The sequence below is a fragment of the Magnolia sinica genome, chromosome 15 (genome assembly GCF_029962835.1).
Source record: "Magnolia sinica isolate HGM2019 chromosome 15, MsV1, whole genome shotgun sequence".
NCBI classification, from domain to species: Eukaryota; Viridiplantae; Streptophyta; class Magnoliopsida; order Magnoliales; family Magnoliaceae; genus Magnolia; species Magnolia sinica.
Window position 1 is genome coordinate 37,132,297 of NC_080587.1, and position 10,177 is coordinate 37,142,473.

Consider the following 10,177-nt stretch of genomic DNA (forward strand, 5'->3'; position numbering starts at 1 on the left):
GACGAAGAGTAAGAGTCAATGTATGGTAACGTGTAAGGGAACGCACGTATAATTTAAATTGGATCTCCATGTTGACGCCCGAGTACTGAAAAGTTCAGGGTGAAATTGCAATAATGACCGCTTAAGTTAAAGTAGGAATATGCCAATATGTCCTAGAGGGCCGTGAATAGGACTTTTTAATAATTTTATAACAATTTGAAATCCTATCACTCTAATCCTAACAGCAAGCATACAATAGGATTACTCAAGAGTTACTCTACTGGCTTCCAAGCCTGATAGAGGATCCAATCACAAACTATTTGAGAGATGAACAGTATGCAAACTAGTTTATAATGGATATGACTGTGTGTGTGAGGTGTGATCTCAAATAGTTAACTATGAAAGCATTTAAGGAGATCACATAAGAAAATTTAAGACAATAGCAATCTCAAACACAGTCATTTTTATAGTGGTTCGACTACTTGTCTACTCCACTCCCGGCAGACGCACTCAACCCTTGAGTGTGCCGGATTTCACTAAGTAAGTTTCACATGATTCACCTCAAACCCAAGGTTTTAAATCAGGTTCACCTTTAACCATTACAACCTACACCTATGCTGACAGTTTATGTTCCCACGAGCAAGTGTCAACACATAGCACCCAATTTTAGGCACATTGGCCAAGGATCCATACAAGAAACCTAACTGTTTATGCTCTCCACAAAGCAAGGGTCAACACAACGCACTCACCAAGTACACTCCCACCGGAGGCCTCCTAGAGGACTTGCAAAGGGTGAGAAACACCTTAGACCCAATCCTACAAAGGAATGATCACAAGGGTCCTCTGGACTCTAATAACTTATAGATAAGAAGATGAGTCCCTTTAAGCGCATTGTTGAAGATCTCCTCCTTTGATGAAGAACTTCAGCTTGCTTGATCTGCAACTCAAAAGATGTACCAATACATGGCGACGGGTTGGGTCAAGGTTATGATGGAATCCTACTCTCCTAAATGTTTTCCTATAAGGGAAATAGAGCGATTCCAATCATTCATGCATTCAAGGCATCCCACCTCAATGATTTTCCATTAAGATGGTAGTTGGAGGATCCTTGAATGTGGAAGTTCATTCCCCAATCCACTCTATTGAAAGTCAATGATGAGGGTGGATTAGAGGATGAACTTCCATAAGAGAAAGGGCTTTGGGTATATGATCTAATATTAGACACTCACAAGCACTCTCTTCTTTCTCTACCAGCAACTAAAGACAAGTTCTCTATATAGGAAAAAAGTTCCAACGGATATAAAATGGTCACATTTATGACAGAGTTCGATATCATCAAGTAGGGTCGATATCATCGAGCGTATATTCTCGATTGTATCGACTAGCCGCTCGATTACACAAACTCAAATATCATACGCTTTTGAAACATTTTGCCAACTGGTAGAGGGAATCGAAACACTTGTCAATGTCATCAGATTTCGAACTCCGATTTCATTGATACGAGGATCGATTCCTCGACATTTGAAAATGAGAGAGACATGCCTTAGAAATCTTTTAGGTCAAAGATATGATCGAGGTACACTCGATATCATCGGAATTTGAATGTCGATGATATCGATAGTCATTTTGATGCATAGATAAATTAAAAGGATTTTCTAGTTAAGCTTGTTGGATAGTTTATGTCCATTCTCGATGCAATCGACCCGGCCTCGATATCATTGATATTTGAATATTGATTCTATCAAGTGACCCTTGATCCAAGATAAAAACTACCTGAAAATATTGCTGGTAAACTGTGTCCAAGATCAATATCATCGAACCACTTCCGATATCATCGGTTTTTGAATTTTGAGGATATCGAGGAGTATTTCAATATATCAAAGGTCTTCATGATTTTCTTTAAAAAAATAGGGACACAAAATCTCTGCTGTCGATTTTATCGAGTCAACTTCGATAGACTCGATATTCAAGTTTCGATGATATCGATACTGCTATCGATATATCAATAATTCCATCCAGAAGTATATGTGGTTGTTGGATAACATATGTCCTCATTCAATAATATCAAGTGAGTTCTGAGGATATCGACAACACGTCTCAATTATATCGATAAGTCTATCGATAAATCGACAAAGATAGAAAACTTAAAGATTTTCTGAAATTTTAAAAAAGTTTTCTAACTCAAAAACCCTATGATATTCTAATCATTTTTGAGGGTTTTAATCACCCGGGGTTTTGGGACATGGGATGTGAAGCTTAGATTTACCTGTTGTGAGTTTGATTCCACATCCGGTTGAGGCAGATGGTTGATTGATCTTCCTATGGAGCTTTTCTATCTAGCTAACTCAATATTCACGCTAATTGACAAACCAGGGCACTTTCACAGGGTGTTACATCTTCCAAGCCACCTATATTACCTGTATGGTTATATATTTGATGCATAAGTGGCCAACTTAGTGTTAATTCTCCTCAAGATTACACACCACCACCTTAGCTAAGCATAGTTAAAAACAACAAAGCATTCAAAACAATACATGATGCAGTCTTATTTAAATGCATGGATGCACGAATGCACATCGACCTGAGGATGCTCATCTAGTCAGACTTGGGCTCGTCACCCACGCATAAGGCTGGTCACCAGCGTAGCACATTACGTGCGTACATCACGTATAGCATAATGACTAAGTCATCGTACATCACATACGTGGGTCGATAGTTGATGGTCTGGGAGCTAGCGAAATGATACCCCACTAAGCCTAAGGGCACGTACTACAGCATCCAGAATTAGTCACCTGTCATCGCCCGTATGCTATTAATGCATGATTAGCCAAACTATTATTATTTCAATTACAATCAGCCAATTTAAGTAAACTCAAAGGTCACTATGGGGGGCTCATCACCCAGCGTAGGCCAACAGCTCGGGCATAATGTCCCATGACCACCATCCCCGGCTCATGAGGTTTCTCCCCTTAGGATGTTTAATGGATGCCCATCGACTAGTGGCCAATCAAATTCAATATGTGGGAATTACCATCGTATGGTTATATGGGAATGAACCATCGAAGCCACGCAGGGCAGTTATCAAAACATGAGACATGCTAAATCGAAGCGGTAAAAGGGTTGCACAGAACATTAAATCAAGACGACAAAGGGGTTAAGTAGGGCAATGTTAAATTAGAGCGGTTAAAGAAGTCATTCCCAAGCCACATAAGTAGTATTACCTATGGATGGTAAACCCACAATAGTGTTTAGAGCTGGGCATCGGACCGAGTTGGATCGGATTGGGTCTAACTCGACTTAGTCCGAAATCTACATGGCCTCACCCGAACTTAATCCGATTCAGGACTGAGTCTAGGTCATCTGACTCAAACCGATCCGAACCACTGTTGTCCTGAATTGATCCGAGTCTGACTCAATTAGGAAAACCAAGTCGGATCGGGTTGGAAAATGTTTAAATCAGTCCATTTTTATTTTTATTTTATTTTTTCAAAAATTTAAGATTATCTTTGAAAAAGATAATAATGAAGGTTGATGAAGCTGGCTTTACAAAATGGTTACATTGAGACTGAGATTTCAAAAGAAATATGCTAAAATTTGCTTGCATTTGGACCCAAAAAAAAAAAAAAACCCAACCGATCTGCTTCTATCATATTTAAATGCAACATTCAAACCTCCTGAGACTCGCCTCAATCCCAGAACATTCATGATCTATTACAACCTGATCCACACCTTGTCCTAATCTGCTACTTCACAAACTCACTGCTCATTATAACACCACCGTCTACAAACCTTGTTTACATTTGATATATTGCCACTAGTTCTAAATCTACCACTACTTCATCCCCAATTACATCATCTTCTTCTCTAATAACCTCTATATGAAATACCCAACGAATATCCAATTTCACTACATCTTCATCCTCGTCACAGTATCTTCACCTCGATACGTTGCCCCTATCTCTTCCCTATCCCATCACCTGCCTTCATCATGTTGCTCTTATCATCTTTGGAAGTCTTTCTCACACCACCACAATACCTACCCAATCTCCGACTGTTATTCATGCCAATCCATTATAGATTGAGATTTTGCAAACAAAAATAACCATTAATGCCTTTTTAATGTCATAATCCTAATAGGATTGCATATAAACAAGTAAAATGAAATCAACCCAAACTGTAAAAAATTGTAGAATCTAAGGCTGTGTTTGGATGCTCTGGATCGGTCCAGAACCATTCAAATCAGGTTTTCGGATCAAATCAGTCCGGATAGACCACTATTCGAACCCCACCCGAAAAACTGTCGAATCTGGATGGCCCCACTCGATCCGCACAGATCCAAGCTGTTGGATCGATTCGGAACAGGTAAGATCGAGACAGACATGCCTAGCTCTATTAGTGTTCAATGCCCCAGATAACCTCTAAGTCGAGGGTCCATCTCTTAACACATCCGGTCTTATTACATCCTAAGTGTCGGTTCACATACACAAGAGGGATTGCCCACTAGTAAGTGTAGTGAATAGAGATCCATAAGCGACTTATGACAATTCATGTGAAAGCATATAGTTATCGCATGCCAGACATATGTTAAGCATTTGATTCATAAAAATCACAATAGGTCATGATATGAACTATCAATTGAAATTTAAATGGAAGCTATTATGTAAGTAATTATTGCATGTAATCATGGTTCACAACTATCAACTGTAATTCAGATATAAGCAATGTCTTAAGAATTGATAACTAATGTAAGAGATTACATGCTATGAGATAATATTTGTGATTCCAATAAAGACTATTACTTAGACTAATTTGGAAATGGAAAGCTTAAGGGGAAGAAGTCATCACCTTGGGGGTTATTTCTCTTAGTGGTGTTGTTCTTAGAAGGTGTGTGTGTGTATGTGTGTGTGTGTGTGTGTGTGCGCTTCTTAAGATTGAGTCCTACTTGCTACCCTTTTGATTGGAGGGTTGATTTGAATCAACTATGAATGGGAGCTACTTGTCTAGATGAAGACATAATACTTAAGGAATCGAATTAGGTAACCAAATAATCTTAATAACTCCTAAATAATGGGGCATCAGGGAAACATCTTACTTTATTCAAAGTCAGTGCAAGGTGGTGATAGACTCGATCTCTAATTGCACTTGGTTAGGGATGTAGCCCACCCTACCTTCCAAATGTCGCTGCCCAAACGCACCCAATTAGATTAATCCTCAATCCCATACACCACCTATAGCTTACTCATTTAGATTATCGAATTGTAAGAGAAGGTTTACCAGAGAACCTAACTTGGTTAAGGGCTGAGAGGTCAGGTGCACCCCGAGAGGAGTTACTAAATTCAGGTTAGACTGGGTTGGTACTGGTTGAGGGGCAAAAGAGTCAACCTGACTGAGTCAACTTGGTTGAATCATCTGGCTCAATCCAGATTGTTTTCTACCTTCCTTCTCCTTCTGTTTCCCTCCTGACGCAGGGCCTCTGGCTCGCCTTGACCCAGCCCCAGTCGGCTGGACATGTGCACTGAAGTGCAGCCCTGAGTCAGTAGCAGCGACCCTTCTTTCTCTCCTTCATTCTCTCCCTCTTTCCCTCCCTCTTTCTCCCTTTCCGTTCCAGAACAGGGCTCCCAACTAGCTCCAAGTCAGCCCGGCTCGGGTCGACTTGACACATCAGGGCAACACCTGCACCCACTTCTCTCTCACTCACATAATTTCCCTCCCTCTTTCTCCTTTCTTCCTCTCCTTCTCTCTCCCTTTTCTTTCTGTATTTTCTAGAATCGGGGCCATTGACCACCACGACTCGCTCCGAGTTCGAGTCTTACTCAGATGGTCGGATGGTGCGACACCAGCTGCCCGATTTCCTCTCCTTCTCTCATATTCTCTCTCTCTCTCTCTCTCTCTCTCTCTCTCTCTCTCTCTCTCTCTCTCTCTCTCTCTCTCTCTCTCTCTCTCTTCCTCTCTCGCTTATCTTCCTTCGATATGCATGGGGTGCTACTAAGATGGCCCACCTAGTGAGCGAAGCAAATCCAAAGCTTGTGGTCACCACACCTTGTGAATGGTAGTTTTTTGACGAGGAAGATGGTGTAACTTTCATGGCAGATCGCAAACGGAGGGGCATCCTTTAGATCCGAATCTTGTGGATGCGTAGGTTTGGTCGTGGGGAGCTCTTGGAATGGAGGGGTCGAAGCTTGGAGGGGTTTTGGCTGGTGGTTTTAAGCGAATAGGAAAATGGCTATTTTTTATGGTTTTTGTAAAAGGATAGGAGAAGAGACATTTTCTCTTCCTTCTTATAGAAAAACCTATTTCTCTTAGGCCGTTGGATGAGAATAAGTGGCCCGGATGCTATGTTTCACGTTAGACTTTGAATACCGCTTGTAAGAGACAAAACCAGCCATTGTTTTCTCTCTATTGTGGAAGAAACCCTAATCTTTAAGGTTTGGTTAAAGGGTTGGGATTCTCCCAGACTTACGGTTGAGATGAAAGGAGGGACGTGCATGTGTACCTCCATCCTGACAACAGTAGGACAAAATTCCCATTTTTGAAAAAATCCACTGCATGCCATTCCCATACTCATGTTGCCATGAGCACACGTGCATACATGAATGCGAACAGATGACATGGTTTTGGTCAGACTGAGCTTCCGGACATGATGGATGGTGTGGATCATGAAGGTGGGCCCCGATTTATCACCATGATCGAAAATTACAGACATCTGTCCATTCGCTTGCAAAAAACTGTAAAAGAGAGAGGAGTTCTACCTCTTTGCAGGAATTCTCGGGTCAAACCCGGTTTGACGAAGGTCGTGGTCCAGTGCACCTCAAGTGCACCTCCTCTGGTGCACAACAAAATGTTTGTGGGGCCTACCGAGATTTTTTTAAGAAATCCACTCCATTCATGATGCTCCATGGGCTTAACTGGGCCATCCTGACCGGAGGTGTGGCAAATCAAATGCCTAGGTGGGCCATAATAATCGAAACACAGTCAATGGTTAAATCAATTCCAATCAGACCATCAACGGTTGGAAGGTCCTAATGGATCACTCGTATGCTCTAGACTTGTTACTACCCAAATAATAATATTGATTTTAATTCTATTTTATATTATATATATATATATATAATTTTTTTCATATTGTGGGCCACTCTGTAGGTTATTAGGACTATCCATCTCATGATTTTATATTATTAAATATTTAACTATTATTATTATTATTATTATTATTATTATTATTATTATTATTATTATTATTACTACATATACATTGTTGTTTATTTATCTTTTCATTATACCTACATGTAAGACATTGGGCTGCTCATTATGCATCATTTAGCTACCTATCCTAATGTTAGGGTTACTTTACATCATAGTGAGCAACGCCACATGAATCTCTAGTTATCAAATGACGGTTTAGTGAGCATCCAAGCAATCTAGCGATTGGATTGACTAGCATTTAATTATCAATAACCCTTGGGATCTTAAGGAATGTTTAGGTGTGATCTGGGAGTTGGATATGAAATCAGATAATCTAATCTATGTTTTCAAATGATGGATCGTCCTACGGGACATTATAAACTTGGTGAATGGTGGATTTCGTGATTTAGGATTGTAAATCCATAATGGTTGGCTAGATTTGTTCATCAATGAAGTTGGGACCCTAAGAAAATAAGTCTCTTTAGTGGTATGATGATCCATCTTGAAAATTGACCGATAGATAGCTTGATGTATGGATTGGGACTTCTTTTAACGGTCGGATTTAGGCTAGAATGCACGTGAATGTTTACTTAAGCTAGGTTTGCATTTATACCAAATTTGGTTACATGGTAACACCTGAGTACTAAAAAGTATGGGGTGTTACACATGGGTCTTTCAGAAATTTAGCATATGAAGGAATTTGTTTCACAACATCTAGAAGAGGGATGTTGACCTTCAGTTGTTTAAGCACCTCTAGAATGTCCTGAGAGTTAGAAAAAGGTTTTGGTACAACCAACCGTTGGGGGAATGGAGCAATCAACTTACTTTGAAGTTCCGGTTCTTCCTCATGTGGAGCATCACTAGGTCTATCAATTTCGACTACTTCCGAGTCATTAGGCTTTCTAGCCCTTACCAAAATAGATTTGTCAACTATCTTCCCACTCCTAAGAGTGGTGATAGACTTAGCTTGCTCCATTGAATTTGAAGAGCTTAGTTCACTAACTTCGTATTGTGGTTTAGGGTTGGGGATAGGTTGAGCTAGAAGTATCCCTTTCTCCATAACTGTAACACGTGAGTCTATCTTTTGGATGACCTTTGTGAGTTCTTGCAAGGCTTGAAGAGTACTTTGCTAGATAAGCTCTTGAGGATTTTGAACCAATTCCTCTTGAGGTTTCCCTTGATTAAAGAATTGATTAGGGATACCTTGAGGTGTAGCCGATTGTCCATTCCTCCAACTGAAATATGGGTGATTTCTCCAACTAGGATTGTATGTGTTCGAAGTGAGTCCTTTAAAAAGTCTTTAGTAGTTGTTTACGGCATTCGACTGCTCATTCAATATTTCTTAAAATGCACGTATTATTGAACAATTTTCAGTTGTATGAATATTGCACTCATAAATATCACAAACAACTTCCTTACCCTTATCCTTCCTGAGTTCCATGGTTTCGAGTTTTCTTATGAGACTAGCCACTTTAGCATTTATATCATCATCCTCCTTCAACAAATATATTCCACCCCTCTCCTTTTATTGATTAGGCTTAGATATGGTGCTAGGTCTTGGCGAGATGTTTCATGATTGTGCGGTTTCAGCAAGTTTGTCAAAGTAATCCCACACTTCATCGACATTTTCGTTCATGAATTCCCCATTGCACATCATCTCGATGAATTAGCGCATGGAAGATGTCAATCCATCATGAAAGAAACTTGTTATGTGCCACATTTCAAAACCGTGTTGTGGGCATGAACTAACAAGATCCTTGAACCGCTCCCAATATTGGAAGAATGCTTCATCTTCCTTTTAGGCAAAGTTCATGATCGACTTCCTGATGGTGTTCGTCTTATGGTATGGAATTTTTTTTTTAACTCATTCATCATGTTATTCCATGTGCCAATAGATCGCGGATGTAGTAAGTGCAATCACGTCTTAGCCTTTTCTTTCAAGGAGAAACGAAAGAGTTTCATCCTAACCGTGTCCTCAGACACGTTAGGAAAATATAAAGTGGCTATAATCTCATCAAACTCTTTCAAGTGTACGTATGAACTTTCAAATTCAAGTCGAAGGAACTTTGGAAGGAGTTGGATCACTCCTGGCTTGATATTCATGTTTCTTGTATTTTTTGGAAAGATCATACAGGAAGGTGTGCTCACCCCCGCCGGTTGTAAATAGTCTCGTAAAGTATGAGGTGGGGGTGCATGACGCACCTCGTTCTCATCCTGGGCTTCCGTAACCAGAGGTTGCGGCTGCCTTGCTAGTTGATTTTCAGGTTGATTGGCAGCCATCACTTCAATTGACTTTGAGGATCTCAAGTGGTGTCTAACCCTGTAATGGATAGATAACCCCTCGACTAATCCTCCTTCACTTAAGAGACATAGAGTGTCGTCACGGACCAACTTGGGCATGAAACACTCCTAGTCCTCAAGTTCAAATTCTAACCTACCACTAAAAAGGAGGGAACTTGAAGCAATAAAGAATCTAGAAATAGAAAGAGAGAGAATTATAAAGAGGTCAACAAATTAGAAGTTTCTATATTGAGATCCTGCAAAACAAAGAAAAACAAGTTAGTTTCTATAAAAAAAAAACACTACGTGCCATTGTCTAATAGGTGCGTAAGATTTACCAAAAGGTGATTGAGAGACTAACTTGAGAGAAGAAGAAAACACTGAGAGATTATATTATGGGTGATAATATGTAACAACAACCATCAGACTCTCCTACCTATGACCTGTACGACTATGATCAGTGGAAACATCAACATTGGATAGATGAACCAACAATTGATTATAGTGACTATTCTCTTGGATCCCCTACCTTTGAAATCCAACCAGAAACGATCCAAGTGAATTCACGTTTGAATTTCACGGACTATTAAGAATAGTTCAACCAACTTGTCGCAGGCCTGAATAAATCATTAGAAGTAATTGAATTGCGCCTCAATAAGGTTGAAGAGGTTAGGTTATCACAATCTTAACCCAATAAGGGTGGCATTATCTGATAAGAAAGTTTCTAAATCTGGAA

The 10,177-nt window shown here is 39.9% G+C and overlaps 1 non-coding gene across 1 annotated transcript; it reads left to right on the forward strand.

The window, feature by feature from the left end:
* Positions 1–8,885: 8,885 nt before the first annotated feature.
* LOC131228428 (small nucleolar RNA R71) lies at positions 8,886–8,992 on the forward strand. Its single transcript, XR_009162932.1, has one exon. It is a non-coding gene; the product is annotated as a small nucleolar RNA R71 (small nucleolar RNA).
* Positions 8,993–10,177: the final 1,185 nt, after the last annotated feature.